The sequence below is a fragment of the Engystomops pustulosus genome, chromosome 5 (assembly GCF_040894005.1).
Source record: "Engystomops pustulosus chromosome 5, aEngPut4.maternal, whole genome shotgun sequence".
In the NCBI taxonomy this organism is placed as follows: Eukaryota; Metazoa; Chordata; class Amphibia; order Anura; family Leptodactylidae; genus Engystomops; species Engystomops pustulosus.
This window is the reverse complement of record NC_092415.1, coordinates 54,090,159-54,106,157: the sequence shown is the minus strand read 5'-3', so window position 1 is coordinate 54,106,157 and position 15,999 is coordinate 54,090,159. Positions and strand designations below refer to the sequence as shown.

The 15,999-nt window shown below is 40.9% G+C and overlaps 1 long non-coding RNA gene across 1 annotated transcript; it reads left to right on the top strand.

The window, feature by feature from the left end:
- The first annotated feature begins 3,043 nt into the window (after positions 1–3,043).
- On the top strand, positions 3,044–15,044 carry LOC140134011 (uncharacterized). Its single transcript, XR_011856021.1, has 3 exons — positions 3,044–3,486; positions 4,961–5,097; positions 14,739–15,044. It is a non-coding gene; the product is annotated as an uncharacterized lncRNA (long non-coding RNA).
- The last annotated feature ends 955 nt before the right edge of the window (positions 15,045–15,999 follow it).

The following is a 15,999-nucleotide window of genomic DNA, read 5'->3' as shown; positions in this document are numbered from 1 at the left end:
AAGTGCTATGCAGCAGCTTCTGCAAGGTGTGAACATACACCAACAATTTGGACTATTTGTGAAGACCCTGCTACTGGGTGAGAAGGCCAAGCCTGGTCTGTATGTTTATGTTTTAAACAAGCATGAAGACAATGCTGGATTTTTGTTCCATTTGTTTTGTGGTGTGAATAAACACTGAACTGAACTGAGAACTGTCTCTTTCCCTCTGTCTGCGACCGCTGCCTAGCTTATACCTGAGCAATACCCCACACACCACACATAGTCCCTCTGCAGCACCGCTATGGTCTGGCAGTAGTTAACTGTTGTGATTGACAGAGCTCAGTACCTGTTTGTATCCTTCCCACACTTAGGGGGACATTTCTAATTGCCAACGCTTTGTGCAAACATTGTATGACAAAGGCCTAGCCCACTCACTGTGGCGCATACTTCCTGAAGCTTTGACCTACTGATGCATCTACAGTGGTGGATATACTGCCGGGCTGAAACTGGCGTGGAATTGCCAAAAAATCATGCAAACTTCAACACTGAAAGTTCACAGGCTATGGCTAGCTTCCTGTTTGGCGTTTGTATGCTATACTTCTCAATCATGGCTTTCATATTTTTGACTATCTCTTTTGACTCATATTTTGTGCTCTATCTGCTATTTTTGTTGTGACCTGGACCCCTGACATTGCTTTTTATGTTGTTTGTGAGTCTTATTATGTTTCTGCAGGGTGACCTATGGAGGGATTGATTTCATAGTTGTCCCGTATCACCTAGGGTACGCTGAGGTAAGCAGGCAGTTGACAGTTTGAGGGGCTCATCTTAGGGCTTACTTATCCGTCCAATCCGTCGAGTCCAGAGTCCCCATTACAAATATATATATATCTGCAACAGTAATAGTACTGTATATAATTATTACTTTAGTGGGCATAAAAAATATATATTTTCAGTTAGAGGATTCTATAAAATGTATTCAAGTCATAATATTTATCATAATTTATAAGTGTGGGGGCACAGCGTAATCAGTTGTGTTTTGAGGAGTATGCATTTAGGAGCACATTGCTGTTGTCCAGGAGACATTATACTGTAAGTGACTATGGTATTTTTAAGGGTGCAGTGTGGATCTAGGGGAGAATATAGCTGCCAGTCGTGACCCGGAGAAATCATAGATGTCTGGGTACGAAGGAGTGGATAGGTACCGGTAAGTTTTTAGATGCCACCTCTGCCTTTGTTTATTGAGTACTGTCGAAACTTCTAATGAGCGTCACATTGAAGTGTTTGTCACATGGTACAAGATGATAAACTACAGGAGATAGTGGGGCCCACAACATTTGCCTGTATGAGCCCTGAAAAGACAGCCCTGTACAGTTATTAGTCTAACTTGTATTATTCCTACGGACTACACTATTAGTGACTAAACTATTGGTTGACAGGAAAAATAACTTCTTCTTAAAGGTAGGTATGTAGCATATGTCTTTATGATGAAAACTCAGCTGTCCTTCTAAAGTCATTTATTTCTGGGGACTGAGTCAATAGAATTCTGAAGAGCTTGTTCCTTGCTGCTTTAGCTCCTAGACATATGCACTTTGCTGTGATGCTTCATATCACCAATTTATCTCAAAGAGAACTGTTTATAGTGCCAACAATGACAAATGTAATAAATAGTGATATTGTTAAGTACAGATAAAAATGTTGGATGTACATATAATTAGTGATATCATTGTGAGTGCCTGTATTGTTAATGAACTTATACCGTTATTCTTAACATGGCTTAGGGAAGGGTGGGTTACAATTCCAGTATATATGCTGTCATATGATAGTCTATTTATGTGTAAGATGGACTTTGGGGCACATTTACTTACCCGGTCACTGCGCGATCCCCGGACTGTCCGACGAAAATGAAGTCTGCCGCGATTCACTATGATCGCGCGCCCAATATCCTTCATGTGTCGCTTCCCCGATCAGGTCCTCCGGAGTTCACCTTCTTCTTACTGGTTCTTACTTAGGCTACATTCACACTACAGTATGGGGGACGTATATACGGCCGACGTATATGCGGCCGATATACGTCCCCCATACACTCCTATGGGCTCACGGCCCTGTACGGGAGCGGTACGGTGCAGCACACGTGCGGCACCGTACCGCTCCGTAGCCCGGGGAAAGATAGGACCTGTCCTATCTTTCCCCGTATTACGGCGCCGTGCGCCTTTAGTTTCTATGGAGAGGGGCGGGGGTGAGCTGCGCTCACCTCCTCCTCCTCTCCCCGCGCTGCCGTGAGCCCGCCGTACTACGGTGCGGCGGGCTCACGGCAGTGTGAATTTAGCCTTAATGTTAAATCCCACGCGTAATCCAAATTCGTCGGATTGTCCGACACTCCCCCACCCCATTTGTGTCGCGTGAAAGCAGACAAATTCATGTGCAAGCAGTTTGTACCTAAACGGATGTGCAAAGTCAGACAGAAACCTGGCCCACAGCCCTTAGTAAATGTGCCCCAATGTAAGTCTCTAGCAGTGCCTGTGCCGTATTCACTGATCAGGTGCATTGCTGTCACATGCCGGCCAACTGGGTCACTACACAGCCAACTGTATTAAATGTGTTCAATATTGTGGCATTTTGGTGATATAAATGCATAGAGTTTACTGGGTAAAACTACTATGAGAATAACTGCAGAAAATAGTAGGGGATTTTTAATCACTGAGCATCTTATTTTCTGCATAAAAATTTGTCCTTCCGATTGAAGCTTTTCAAAATTCCATGCCGTGTACGTGTAACGGGGAAAATCATTTCAAATACAGTGGAAATTACATGCATTTATGCAAGATCACTGTGTGCACTGTTTTGATGTATTTCAACATGCACTGGGATTTTAATTAGGTTTTAATAAATGTATTAAAAAAATAAAACCTTTTGTACATAACTTTTTTTGCATTTCGGCATAAAGAGTTGTTGGAGTCATTAAGGATATTTTTAAGGACATTATGGCGTTTTAATTTCTACCATTTTTTGGACTTTTTAACCTCAAAGTATTTACAACTCAAAGTAGTATTGTTGTGATCATACTGACATATAGAAATGGGTATAGTAACTGTGGTAAACGCTGTAAAAAAAAAAAACCTGTAAGAAAATGACAATGCTAGGTTTTTTTTAACCCATTTTGAATTTTCTTCCAGCTTTCTTTCAGTACACTGCACGGCGTGTTAAACAGTGACATTAGAAAGTACAATTTGTCCCACAAAATGCAAGCCCTGCAACTCTGTGAATGCAAAACTTAAAAACCTATGGCTTTTAGAAGGCAAGAAGTAAATAATGGAAAAAGGGCTGTGGCATGGATTGGCAAATCTCCATGATTCCTTACTTCAAGTTATGTAGAATTCAGCCGTTCTTGTTGATTCTATTAGGTGCTATACTTTTTAGTCTCATAAGATTGAAACAGATGGATGATGCTCCACCAATTTATCTTGCATGGCATAAAGCATTTGAAAGTCCAGTTTCTATACCATTAAGGTAAGTGGCTTACTAAGGGAGCTATGTTTCAGTAATTAGGTATCCATTAAATTGTTATGTGGATTAAAAGGATCTCCAAGATTTAAGCATCATTTACACAACCATATTATCAGGCCAATTATTGGAAAAAAGTGTTCAAAGGACGGCTTTCTCTCAATAAATATTTTAAGCAGCATAAAAATCCAGGATTATTTGGTAACACAATTTCCTGCACAAACAAGGATATCCTGTCGTAAATCTGTAGTTCTGCATTCGGGAGGAATGTTGTGTTGGCCTGATTAAATGCACATTAGCATAAATTGACAAATTATATCAGCACTCCTCAACTTGACAGTTGGGTCATTTAAATGCACCTTGAAATATTGATGGTATGTGTTTGGGCAAAGGGACCCTTATGAACATCTCCACTCAGCACAAAGGGGGATAGAACCTCTCCTATGAGCACAAAGGGGGATATTTATCAGGGTGTCTGCGCCACGTCAGTGTAGCCCTGAAATACTAGCTTATTGCTAGCACTTGCGATTATTTTCCCCAATCCACCACCTTCACACCAGTGGTGCGTGAAGGGGGTAACGCGCCCGCAGTGGGGCGTTACTGTCCCCACGCCTGCGAACTTGCTGCAGACAGTAAAATTCGCCGGCTGTGTTTATTTCTACTGAAGCCTCTTGATGTATCGGGCTGTGCAAGAGCAGCGGCAGGGCTATCATACACCGGCGCATGATAAATATCCCCCAAAGTCTCCATCATTAGTAACCAGACACAGAAGTTCATCTGCATTCCCAGATCTTTGTGGATTTGCACCTCTTTGAGAGGTGTTTGACCTCTTATTGTGCTACAGTGGAGCCTCAGGCTTTCTGCACACAATGGAGCAGATTTACTTACCCGGTCCTGTCGCGTTCCCGTGGTGTGTTGTCCGACGAGGATTCGGGTCTGCCGCGATTCACTAAGATCGTGCACCCGAGTTCCTGCATCCGTTGCTTCCGCGCCGAGTTCACCTGCTTCTTCCCAGTGCTTGTTAGTGCATTAGTGCACAATTCTAAATGTTAAATCCTGCACGTTGTCCGAATCCGTCGGGTTTTCCGGTGGCCACGGCCCTTGATTTGTGTTGCGTGCAAGCTGGCGCCAATGCGCCAAAATCCAATCTCGTGTGCCAAAATCCCGGGGCTATTCAGCGCAAAATGGAAATCAGCAGGAAACCCGGCGAAAATGCGCTACGCGGAACATCCAATGTTTGCAGTTTCCCAGGCCATAAGAAATAGTCCCGTGAACTTCCCGACCGTGGGCATGAGTCTATAGAGGTAAAGGGGTATGTGTACTAGTCACAGAAAGAATTAGACAAACTGTAGTTCTGACCATTTTTGTAGACATGGTTTTGTTATGGACCACCATGATTTTTGAAAGGGTGGAAGAAGTTGCATAAGGAGGTGGGGGTTGCCTATTTGCAGTTCTCATATTGTTGTTTTTTTTTCTGTAGCCATCTACAATAATATTGAACATCTCCTCAACCTCTATATGTGTTTCTAAGTGTTCTGTATTGAGGATTTTGTACAGATGCACCTAGACTTTCATTAAAGAAGAACATCACCGAGATCAAGATGAAGAGAAGCGCAGGTGAGTAGACATAAGCGATCTTTACAAATTTGGTATCTTGGCAATCATACAAACTCAAACAATAAATGTTATATGTTAGGTATGCAAACACAATGCCCATTAGAAAATGGTAAAAATGCAGTTTTTTTGCCAATTACACCACATTTGCAATCATTTTCCTGCTTCCCTGGACAAATCCTAGAATATTGAATCCACAATAAATCTTAAAGGAAATCTACCATTTGATTTGATGCATTATGAAGCAAACATACCTTAAGCCAATCTTTTTTTGACGTATTGGGAATTACAGACCATCCAGCCCAAACTCGGTGCGGATCTGGTGCTCTGGAGGTGGTACATTGATGATGTCATACTAATCTGGCGGTCTGGAAGGGGCTCACTAGACCAATTCATCAATTCTCTACATATTAATCATTTCAACTTAAAATTTACCCCACATATTGATACTGAAAAAATTGAATTTCTAGATGTGCTCATTTCAATTGCAAGGAATAAATTATCCTGTTCCATCTATAGAAAACCCACAGCCAGAAACAGCTATATTTTACAAGATAGATGCCATCTACTGAGATGGCTTTTAAATGTACCATATGGACAGTTTCACCGGGTTAGGCGGAACTGCAAATATGTTGAAACTTTTGAACAGGAACCAACACAACTAAAACAGGACTTTATGTCCTGTGATTTATGTTATGGCAAACATTTATGGGGTTCTATCGCTGTGGTGCCTGTTTAGGGTGTAAAACCACCACATTTACAAAAAAGACAACTTGGGTAAAATCTACAACTAACAATTTTGAAGTAGAAATACAAGAATTCTTGACCTGCAATACAAAGGGCGCTATCTATCTTTTAGAATGCCCATGTCAACTGCAGTACATAGGACAAACTTACAGACCACTAAAAGAAAGAGTGAGAGAACTTATCAGAAACATCAAAGCAGGTTTTACTAATCACTCTCTAGCTTTCCATTATCGTAAACATCACAATAGAGACCCAAAAACGTTAGAATCTAAAAAAAGTTTTGAATTTCAAACAATTATTCCAAAGGGTCTGAATGCAGAGATGGAGGTCTTTGGTTTTTTATGAAATGTGCTTTGCGGACCAAGGGGAACTGACTTGTGGGTATGCGTCAGGCTGTATTCCAGCACGCAGACCCCCACTCCTTCCAACTCCAACTCCATCACCATGAATAGGGGAAAGAATTGAAATAAAATATTCATACAATTAAACATCTTGAAATTATATAAAATCACATTTGTATATTCTTCAATATATCCATATTTGTCTATATCTGCAACCATATTTGTATCTATATGGGACTATACTTGTCTATACATGTAACTATATCTGTAATTACATGGGACCAATTCTTGTTTATATTTTGTACTTTCCTATTTTTTGTACTTGTATATATACTTGTAGCTGGATGAATATATGCACTTATATTTATTTTTATCTCTTTTTCACAAATCTGCTGAGCAGCCCCATTTCCTCATTTGTTTCACACCTTGAGAATGCTCTAGCTACAATGATGCAGGATCATATCTTGGTTAATCCCTGTGCTGAGTGGTTTTGCTGCTAAAACAGATATAACCTTTTGATAATGAAGCTCTTCCCCTTCTATGGCTCATTCAGCGCTTGGTTCCGTGCTTCTCCTAGCCTGTGAGTTTTTCTCTGCAGGAGAGGATGATGCAATCACTTTTCTCCCTGCCAGACAGAATAATCAATTGCTGCACCATCCCCCAGCTACTGTGTATGAGTAATCCAGCTCAGTTTGATTAGTCATTCTTGACTAACCCCCATTTGTAATTCCAAGCTCCGTGTGTAATGTGTTGATCAGGGAGCCATGCTGACCCAGCTTTCCCAAGGTCCTGAATGTTATAATTGTTTTTTCAGCAAAACCACTCCGCTCAGGGATTAACCAAGATACGATCCTGCATCAGGGTAGCTACAGCATTCTCAAGGTATATTTGCTTCATAATGCATCAAATCAAATGGTAGTTTTCCTTTAAAAGTGATCAAGCAGTAGACAGAATCCATAGAAAATGTTAAAAACACCATTTATTGTATCATGGTTAAAAACATGGTGGCACCAAGAAGGGATGGAAATTGCCACTTTTTAAATCACTGAAGATCCCTAGTCATAGTCTGGCTAGTTTTCAGAGAACAAGAGTTTTAATACAAGACACACAGAAGGAATGCAGCTAAAACCATGACATAACAGTATAAATACATGAAATTGTGGCTATAATTAATGCTCAAAAGTGTGTGTTTATGGTGAAAACCCAGAAAGCTTCTCTGGATTGCACCTTTCGTGCACAGTCTCCTCCCTTTTGGGACAGTGGATCCATCCTATAGGGAATACTAAGATTTAATTTAACGTCACGTTTATGTACATCTGTAAAATGTTCAGGTTCACAAAATATACCTTAGGGTCTAAATTCAAATTTGTGATTGCCCTTGTAATGCACAGTGTATTTTTTTTTTTTAGTTTGCGGATAGTGCAGTTTTTTAAATGAAATCTTTTATTGGTAGCAACTGATGTGAAAGATACATATGTCACAATGTGTACCTCCACACTCATAACTTCCTTTGGTGTTTAGAACTTAGTATTTGTAGTAGTTGTATCAAACTGATTAGGCGACAACATTTTAGCTATGGAAAGGGAGTTTTTAGATTTTTGGACCTTTATTATTTTCACAATATCATTGTATTGGCAGCTGTATGCTGTAACAAATGTTACTGGTTTGTTTTAACTGGATATCATTTTTTTTTTCACATATATTATAATATAAAATATAAAATAGTGTCAGTAGAATAGGATTTTTCCTTCAGATAACAATATAAAAGTGGAAGGAGGGGGTGAAAATGGAAACACAAAAACCCAGAAAAACATGTGCATGGGGGCCACTGACAGTCTTGAAAGGGTTAGAAAAACTCATAACAGCAGTAAATATGCCACACACATTAATATTTACCTGCAGTGAATATACCATAAATATATGCTTCAGTAGGAAGAATCTAGAGAATGCGTCAATCTATTTCTCTGGTTACCACTGACCTACAAAACATAACTTAGATAAACTCTGCATTGTGTTAAAGCACAGTACAATGAACTATGCACAACGTCAGCGATGATCAGTGTGGATGTCTCCTAGGGAAAGCTAAGAAAGGTGTGTTGGTGTGAGGTAATGCCATTGCACAATCTGCTTTCTGTAAGCCACTTCTGACAATGATCTAGGGCTTCTGGTATGTTACAAGTCACACTATAACAGAGAACGTAGTACAGAATTACCTTACCTAATAAAAAATCTGAAAGTGGAGAGATGACTTGTAAAGCTACATATACATGGTGATTTTTATTTAATAACTAATAATTAATATAATTGCAGCACATTTCATGTGTGGTGTACAAGGTTTCTAGTGAATTGTTTGTTAATTTACAGCTGGAGGCATAGTAGTAATGTTACTCATTATTACACTAGTAAAAGTCCCATGAAGTTCTAAGATTATAAAAGGAACTGTGTAAACCTGGCTAATGCCTTATTCACATGTCTGGTCAGGGTATTGGTAATTTTTTTTGCGTTGTGTGCCAAAACCATTTATGTATACAATACATAAATCCATATACAAATATATGTGCGGTCAGGAGAAAATGCCAGCACAAAATTTATATGCCCATGGGATAGGGCCTAACTTGCTGATCACTGCTGAGACCCCCGCAGATCGCGAACACGAGGGGTCCGACCGACCCCTTGTCACTCCATGAGAGTAATGGAGCAGACGGCGCACGACCGTTCTCTTCCATTAATCTCTATGGAGCTGATGGAGATCGCTGAGCGGACCCCTCGTTTTCGCAATCTGCGGAGGTCTCAGCACTGAGACCCCCACTGATCAGCAAATTAGGCCCTATCCCTTGGATAAAGCCTAACTTGTCTTTGTGGGAAACCCCCTTTAAGCATGCCCCCAAAAATATAACCATTCCCTATAGAATTAGATACAAAGCCAGAAGAGTAGTCTCTTTTTAGTGAGCTGAGCATAATGATCTAGAAGAAGAGTTGCCAGATTTCCCATCATTACCAGGAAATTAGGGAGACTTAAAGGGGTATTCCCATCTGGGCATTCACATTTAATTTAATTCATTTGCCATATGTAAACATTTCTTCAAATGTTTCTGTGTGAAGATAATTTCTCATACATGTAGCCATGTTGTCCCTTAGAAATGAGATAGCTTCCTTGGATACGACCACCTCACATTTTGGCAGCGGTGGCCAGACATGCGCTGTTGAGCCCTGCCTGACCTCCTGGATTCAGCGTTCATTACCACAGGACGGCTGGGGGACATACAGTAACTCCCAGACATTTCATATACAAAAACCTTTTGTTTCTTTGTCCAATCCCTCCAGCAGAAGTGGCCGTATCCAAGGACACAGTCTTGTTTCTAAGGGACCATATGACTACATTTATGAGAAATTATCTTCACACAGGTAAAATTTTGTGTGTGGAGACTTTCAGCCATTGATGTTCCACTGGGGGATTCTGGGAAATCTCCAAATACATTTACTAAGATGGCATAAGGAAAACATATCTTCTTAGCTACCTTGTAAGGCAGCTCTCTTAACATCAAGCATGACTTTTTCAGAAAGCTTAATGCCATGATGTGGGTCTACAGTTGGTAATCTGTTCCTTATAGAATAGATATAAAGGCTGGGCTTTAAGTCCACATCATGTCATTATTCTCTCTGGAATAGTCATTCTTGATCTTAAGGAGGCCGCCTTACACGGTAGATAAGAACTATTATTCTCCTTATCTCATCCTGGAAAATGTATTTGCAAATTACTTACAAGACAAAAGAAACAATAAACTAACCCATGGAGCTGGCAAGGTAGATGTGTCTGGTCTACTTTGAAGAGGTTTTCTTTAACACATACTATACTAATATACCACATAAGTTATATGCCAAAGGAAAGATAAAATAGGATTAAACATCTGCAAGAAAGACAGGAGTGACAATTTTCTAACTGAGTTTATGCTAAAAAAAAAGAACTGATATATTAGTAGAAGGAAATAGCAACCTGAATGAATATAAAACCAACACAGTCAGGAAAGTGCCACCTACTAGCTGCTGCTCTATCTTCATTGTAACTAAGCAAATGTTCTTAAGAGACAGTAGCCCTTAAAGGGGTATTCCAGGAATCAGCATAATTCATATACAAGTGGGCACTCAAAATATAAGCTAATGTGTAATTAGTTGTTATTTAAAATTTTGCTCCCCTTAGGAGAAAATGCTGGTGACATAGACTGTAATGAAGAATTAAAATGCTACTGGCCCTTTAATCAGTCCGTTAATTTCCTTCGCGCAGGACAGAAGATGGCCGCTGGTCACATGTCCACATCACATGTCCTGCACCTGCCTGGGCAGGTCATGTGATCACCACTAATTTTGGCTGCAGTCGGTTGGTTGCAGTGCATCCAGTATTGCCAGTGTTTTGGTGATGGCAGTTACACATCATTACTATGGTAACAGAGCAAGAAAAAACGTTACATCATCACTGGGAGCAGAGCATAAAAGGTAGGAGGAGTTACTGAGAACTAAAGGGTCATGGAACTTGTAGTTTCCAGTGGCGGCCATCTTAGTGATAACTCCACCTACTTTAGAGAGGCCATACATTTTGTAAATCATAAAATCAAATTATTTAAGCTCCGTTTTGTGACTAATGACATTGAGTATTATTGTATTCATTTATTTATTTATAGCATCATGGGTTTTTGTGTCAGACATCCATATTCCCAGAACACCCCTTTAAGCAAACTGATGTCATTTTTAGGAGGAAGTAAAGCGAAATTACCTTGGTAATCTAAGTGCTAAGTGCTAAGTTTCGGAGCAACCAGTACAGGCAGTCCGCTGGTTACATACAAGATAGGTTCTGTAGGTTTGTTCTTAAGTTGAATTTGTATGTAAGTCGGAACTGTATATTTTATAATTGTAGCCCCATCCAAATTTTTTTTGGCCTCTGTGACAATTGGAATTTAAAAATGTTGAATTGTCATAAGAACCAGAATTAAGAGTAAATCTTAATTGCAGACACCTGTGATACCTGTTATAGCTGTTTATTGTAGCCTAGGGCTAAAGTACAGTAAATTACCAACATCCAGTCCATTTGTAACTAGGGGTTGTCTGTATGTCGGGTGTTTCTTAAGTTTGGGATCGCCTGTAGTTTTACGACATAATACAAACTGGGGTCACTTGAGGCAATTCTTTACTTTTTTCTGTTCTTGACCTCCTACATACATTCTGTAGTTTTAGTAAAGGTACATTCCATCACATTGTCCATGCTTACCATGATTTTGTCCCTGATTTCTTTAACATATTTTGCTTAGAAGGGTTGTTTATAGAATGGAAAAAAGAGAAACCACATGCAAGGCACAGTAGGTGCCACCCTTTTTTACAGCCTAATGGAAGTGAGAGTTGAAACGCAATCGTGTGAATGTTTTTATATTTGTGATTTATACTAGTGTCTTTGCTGCCCCCTTTCGGGTGTCTCAAATTGGGTCCAATCAAATCAGTGTAGAAGGTTTTGGGTGTTCTCAGTAGCCTTACCTATTACTATGTATTCCCAGCATCCCAGACCTTCTACAACTGATTTTCTTTAAACTGCTGATCTCTCCCTCCTTATGTGAAGCCGGAATTTCAGAAAAAGGTTCAGAGGTTTGAGATGTCGACACAGCTGCTCCTCCTTGTGTCCTTTTCCTAGGTGCAATGTGCTTCCCTGATATTTTTTAGGATGATTTTTCTTCAAGTATAAATAAACCACAGCTCAACATCACTGGAATTATAGACATGGTAGTCTAATCCACCCCACTGATATAAGTTAAGACAAGATAAGATAAGACTTTAATGATCCCTGAAGATAAGTTCCACAGCAATGTATATAATAAAAAACAAATATATATAAAACATTTAAAGCAAATCTACCCTCATAATCAGGGAATGTAAACCAAGCACATTTACATTTTGGTGTGTGCTCCTCTGACAGGATAAGGATATTTTATAATCTTCTTATGCCCTTGATCTTATCCAAATGAGCCTTAGGGTTTCACGAGTTGATTGACAGCTATGGAATCTGGAGCCCCTGGTGCTTGACGGCAGGCAGGTAGGGGGACGTGCAGGCAGGGGGAGGGGGCGGTTCAGGCCGGCAAAAGGACTTGTCGGCAGGCGGTCATGGGGACAGGCCAGCAGGTGGGCAGAAGAACGTGACGGCAAGCGGGAAGGGGGACATGCCGGCAGGAGTGTAGGGGTACATGACGGCAGGTGGCAAGGGGATGTGACGACAGGCGGGTAGGGGGACATGCCGGCAGGTGGGTGTGACGGCAGAAGGGTAGGGGTACAGGGCAGCCGTGGGCGGGCAGAAGGACATGTCGGAGGGCGAGTGGATAGGAGGACATCCTGGTGGGTTGGCACGAGGATGTGGTTGTGGATGTGGTTTTGCCATCCATCCAGGGCCCGTGTGCAGCATGGGCCCCGTAGCAAACGCTACGGCTGCTACGTTTGTTGTTACGCCACTGGCTACAACGCTGTTATGCTATCCACTAAGCCACCATGCCGCCTTGTTCCCTGATCCTGGTGGTAGTTTTCCTTTAACCCTAGAATGCATGACCATAAAAATCTACACTTTTACATACCTGGGGCATTTTAGGCCTGTGTGCAAATAACATGGAATAACTCAAATAAAAATACTTTTCAAAGTTTATTTGAAAAATGCAAAGTAAGGATGCATTCCTACTAGCGCTGGTGTCTGCCGGGAGGGGACCTGTAATGGATCGGACCTCCTGGTGTCCCCAGCTAAGGCTGGTAGAGTCCGGGCATTCCAACAGCCTTAACTGGAGTTACCAAGAGATCATATCCATTATGGATCACCTCCTGGCAGACACCAGCACTAGTGAGAATACATCCTAAGAATAATTCAAAACATTTTGTGCAAAAAAAAAACCAAAGTAACTGAACGGGCTTAAAACGCCCAATATACTCATTTGATATAACTCTTTATAATAATGTTTTTTTGTCTAAAAGTTTTATTTTTTTATATAAAAGTTGCAGTAAACATGCTGCAGGAATATCCCTTTTCAAAGTTTCCTTTTCGAATTTACTAATGACTGCTAAATCTTTCACATGTTATCTGTAATTCAACATCTGGAAGATGAAATTGTAGTATTTTACACAGGACTGTCTATCAAAAATGATTGCTTTGATTTCTTGGTCAGTCAAACCCCTGGATGTAGACTGTGCCATTGTACCCTAAGAAGTCAGTAAACTATAATGATACGTCCCCCATAGACGGTAATGGGCGAACGGCGCCTACGGGAGTGGTACAGTGCAGCACATGTGCGGCACCGTACCGCTCCGTACCCAGGAAAAAGATAGGACATGTCCTATCTTTTCCCGTAATACGGTGCCGTGCGCCATGTATCCCTATGGAGAGGGGCGGGGGTGAGCTGTGCTCACCTCCTTCTCCTCTCCCCGCGCGCTGCCGTTGCCCGCTATGGTTTTCCCCAGCAACAGAAAAGACAAAAAGACTTAGGATCACATGTAAACCTAGTACGGGCCTAAAAGGCCCCAGGTATGTAAATATGGGGTATTCACAAAAAAGAGTTATTATACCGAAATGCCTGTAACATAAAAATATATGAACAACTGGAAATGACTAACAACTATATAACTGAGGAATACCTAGAGTTTCAGAATTCTAACTGAAGTAATCTTGCAGTAAAAAGAAAAAAACTAACAGAGCGGGCCTGCGAGGCCCCAGGTATGCATTCTAGGGTTAAACATAGTAATCAAAATGGGTAAAGCTGAAGAGCACTGAAGTCATCATACCTCTCAAATGTCAGAACATTGAAAGTTTGGCTATAAATCCCTTCCTTTTTTCATTCCTAACCCCATTTCATAGTGTGCCCACAAAGTATAATACCATCAAAATCCATCATAATAATCTTCTTATATGGTAATCTTCTTATATTTGTTATCCATGGGCTCCTTGCTTCTAAAATCAACTTTTAAAATGATGCTAATAAGCCAGTAGGGCTCTTTGGGGGTATTACCTGAGCCAGTGTATGCTCTGTCTTGACATGTTGTTACATTGGGGGCCATTTACTTACCCGGTCCTGTCGCAATCCAGCAGCATGTTCTCCGTCGCGGATTCGGGTCTTCCGGCGATTCACTAAGGTCGTGCGCCCAATGTCCACCAGGTGTCGCTGCTGCACTGAGGTCCGCCAAGGTTCGCCGGAGTTCACCAACTTATTCCTGGTGCATGTAAGTGCGTGTCAAGCAACACATTTTTGTTTTTTAAATACCGCGGTTTTTCCGAATCCGGACAGAGCTTCAATTAACATGGCTTCAAAGGTAGGCTAGACCCGGATTATGGGAGGTATGATGTAGTGACTTATGCTTGTAATGAGTTCTAGAAACCAGTGAGCCGGTTTACTCTGCATTTTACAGATATGTCCTAGGTAAAGCAGGGCTGGAATCATTTGCTGGATACATACAAACAAAGTATAAATAGACAATCACAACACAATTGCGTGTATCAGTGACTTTTATTGAAAGAACAATAACATATGTGAATGATGTCTTCTTCAGGTCAGATAACCTTCAGACGATGAGCTCCTATAATGGAGCCTGGAAAGTTGTTCTTCAATCAATTAGGAAAAAGAATTGTGTAACCGTCCTCCTAAAGCACCTTTCCCACATTTTCTACTATTTATTAATCTGATCCAGTTTTGGACTCTGGATGGGTGAGGCAGCAGCCAAGGAACTAGTATACACTACAAATTCACAAGCATCTACAGGAGTTGAGTCTTAACACCCCCAACAACACTTGGTAAATGTTTGTTGTGGATCTATAGAACGAATGGAATGACATTAAAGGGAACCTGTCATCAGAAATTGATCTAATGAACCACTACCAGTTTGTTGCATCATATGCCGCGTTCACACGTACCGCTAGGCGTCCATCGTAACGCGACGCTAGCGCACAGGGGGAGGTCCTCGGCCCGAACGCACATGCGTTTTCAAGGAAACGCATGCGATTCTTAAGCCGATCGCATGCGTTTCTCTGGAAACGCATGTGCGTTCAGACCGAGGACCTCCCCCTGTGCGCTAGCGTCGCGTTATGAACGGACGCCTAGCAGTACATGTGACCGCGGCCATACAGCCATGATGACTTGTGCAACATCTGGGTGTTACTTGACAGTAGCTTCACCCGGCATTTGTTGTTCTGTAACATTAACTTCTAGCATCTGGTTGGTAAGTGAAATCTTGTGGTATTTGTAAGTCCAGGCCGGGTGTGGCCCACTTCAGAGGGAGTCTAGGAACAACAATGGACCATTTTAACACATTTATTTCATTAACACTCCTGTTATGGTTTGTAATAATATTAAATATTAGATTAGTATGTGATCAAGTCCTCATGTTCTATTGAAATGAATGCCTCCTTAATAAAGTCTCTATGTGTTTGAAAAGTCCATTGAAAATAAGCTGATAAAATTCCCTGATTGGAGATTTTCAGGACATAACTATGAGTGTCGCCATCTTGCCTCAGTTCTGTTTGCAGCTTTTGGGGATATGCTTTACAGCGCGCTCATGGCCATTGTTCTGAACAAGTTTGGAGAGTTTTTAAGAAATTATGAGGTGTAAATGAGCTTTGGCATCATCTATTGTCATTAGTGGATGTTATGTCCTATTATTTAGTATGATGCAAATGAAATAACTGTTGCAAAAACCCCTAAGTGTCAAACTATTAGGCTTAGTGACATGTTTTTTTTTAAAAAAGGAAATCCTCAAAATAGTGTTTTACAAGAAAACCTGGTTCGACCACTCAGTCATTTTCTGGTGACTCATT